Here is a 2,919-nt window from a genome sequence, read left to right as displayed (position 1 = left end):
TGTGTGTGTGTGTGTGTGTGTGTGTGTGAAAATATGTGTGTATATTACTTCACGTCAAGATCGGAAATACATGTAGGTGGGCGGCACGAACATTTTTAGGTGGCAAAAGTTGGCAAATGGTTGACAAGCACTACATTGGAGAAAATTGAAGTAAAAATAATAGTTGTGCGTAACCAGCCCAAGCACGTGACGATGTCGGAGAAGTACCCGCGTATTTCTCTGCACAATTCGAAACCCACCACGCCTTGAGTGTAAAGCGAAAGATCTTGTCAGTATGATAGTGTTTTAAAGCCTATACATGGCTGCTTGCACTGTATGCTTCCCATGAAGTTGAGGTTGTTTCAGAATGCTCTCAGGTCTGCTGGGTAATAGTATAGATTGTGAAGCGCATAAGAACTTGCTGTTGAGCGGGGATTTGCGCTAAACAAATGCTATCTTTGAATTATTAAAGTTGAAACCTACGCCTTCCGTAGGCTATCGTTTGGGATGTCTTATTATTTGTGTGGTTGAGATTTCGCTGCCCGATTATTTTTGTTTTTCTATTTTTTGTCTGTTTGTTTGGGTTTTTCGTTTCTATCATTTTGTTCTTGTTCTTGATATTTCACTTTACGAGGATAATATTTTGCTTGCGCAGTCGACAAAAAACAACAACAACAAAAACCAAAACAAAACAATAAAAAGCGCATATTTAATTTGTCACATGATGTGATTCAGTTTTTACGCCACTTGTTTGTATAAATAAAAAATATGTGGTTTTCAAAGGAGTTCTCAAAGAACCCGCACAGGAATACAAATTCTTAAAAAGAGGGAAAAGTTCATCCTTTTTCTTTTATTAATATTCACCCCGTCTCGTGACTGCCGTCTCGTGACACGCTCAAACATTCCATCTCTCTGAGGTGTCGGACGCCTAACGGGGTAAAGTTACCTAGTTAAATTACCATCGCCAGCTAAAATCATGTAGGCAGACCACTTTTGCAGGCCTTTACTCAATACCAAGGGTGAAAGAAGCGAATGATGATGATGGCAATATTGTTGTATTACATTATATCCCTACTAAATGGTCCGTATGATGGATACTGGAAGCACCCCAATTTCAGCACTGTGCCTCGTTACTTTGGTTTGATAACAAACACAATCTATGACAAAGACAACGTCCATAATTAAACAACTTTCATTTTGTTTCAGAGTATTCATTTGGGTGCTTCTTCAAAGACTATAACAAACGCGTGACCATGAACATTTTGTTTGTTTGGCGAAAATAAATCTTTAAATAGTAAGTCTGCTGTCTACAACTTTTAGTGAAGACAATTTATGGTCTTTATCAAATTGAAAATCGTGTTGGGATCAACAATGGAGAACAAATTCTTTAAATTAGTACGATTGAAACATTTCCTTTAGACCTCTCCAAAGTCGGGACACTCCATTAGGATGTGCCTGTTGGTAAAGTCGGCATCACATCCGATACAAAATCGTTTTTCATCTCCCTGCATGAGGTATTTAGTACTATTTATGCATCGGGGAAGAATGTCCAATACGTTGTCTGGTTAGAAATATAACTTCGTCTGTTCTATATAGACCCGAAGGTTTTCGTGGACCCAGCTTAGGTGTGATAAAATGGAGTTTAATATTTTTCTGTTCGCTTCGGTGTTCCTCCCGCAGCCTGCATGTGCTTCGAAATTTGGCAAACAAAAGCTGGAATACCGGTATATTTATGATTGTTCACGTCCCTTGCGCTGAGAAAGAGTTATGCACTGGAAGAAAAGACGACCCCAAAATGGGACACATCTCGTTCGCAATATCTGACCGACATTGTGTTCCCAAGCCTTCTTTTTTTTCAAGCTGGCCAAAAGGAGGTACGATTTATGGGATCAAATTCTAGGCCCCATAAACAAATTTTCAGGACCATTTATATCTTTTAGACCATCCAGAAGTTGGAATTAACCGGTTTCTGAGGGGTAGCAGTTAAGCGCTTTGTTGTCGCACGCAGGAGACTTGAGTTCAATCCCAGAGTAGGAGAAGTTTTTTATCGAGTACATATATAATCGGTTTGTCTGCGGCTGGATGTTGTATTCCTCACAGCGAAGGTTGGCCCAGACAACCAGGATTGGAAGCCTGCCACCGTAATAATATTAATTGTGTTGATGGGGACGGAAAACTATTTACGCTAGAAAAAATAAGTTAGAATTAACCTTTCTTTTTGTATTTGTTTGTTTGTTTTGTCTTAGTTTTTTTTCTCCCGTTTTTGCATCGGGAGTAATTTGATTCAGTGTGTTCCTGTTTGCGAAAATAATTGCATTAAAATAATTCAAATTTTATCCCCAAACAGAAAAATAATGGTTGATGTTTGTGAGTGAATAGCGTATTCCAAATGGGTTTTTTTCCTCTTTTGGTGGGTTTTTGGGGGGTGGGGGTAGGGGTGGCGCATGTTCATTTAGATGAAAAAAGGCCCGCAATGACCTTACTTGTTTCTATGACTATATTTTTATGACATAAAATGCTGCATGTTTAGGTGGTGCAAATAGGGAATTGGATCGCGTGGTCTTGCGCTAAGGTTGTAATGTATCACATGAGGTCTCGGTACAGAATGAGACATTGCGTCAAAAATCTAGAACATCAGAGCTGTTTCCGCTCTGAAGGTCACACAGGCAAATAACAAAAATTGTCGGATATCCCAGCACAGAAATAAAAAAATCAGGACACGATTTATGGGAAAAAAAGATACCGGAACGATTGCGATTCTGTTTCTTTTGAGGGGGGATCAGGTCATGAGGTCTGAAACCGTATTCAAGGCTGCAAGGTAGACATAGCAAACGACCTTGATAGGGTGGGTTTTGAAAAGAAAGATGTGCAGACTGTTCTCTTCAGGATGTAATTCCAAAACTGACACACACACACACACACACACACACACACACACAC

Source organism: Aplysia californica, unplaced genomic scaffold, assembly GCF_000002075.1.
Source record: "Aplysia californica isolate F4 #8 unplaced genomic scaffold, AplCal3.0 scaffold00753, whole genome shotgun sequence".
Taxonomy (NCBI): Eukaryota; Metazoa; Mollusca; class Gastropoda; order Aplysiida; family Aplysiidae; genus Aplysia; species Aplysia californica.
Note: the sequence above shows the minus strand (reverse complement) of the source record.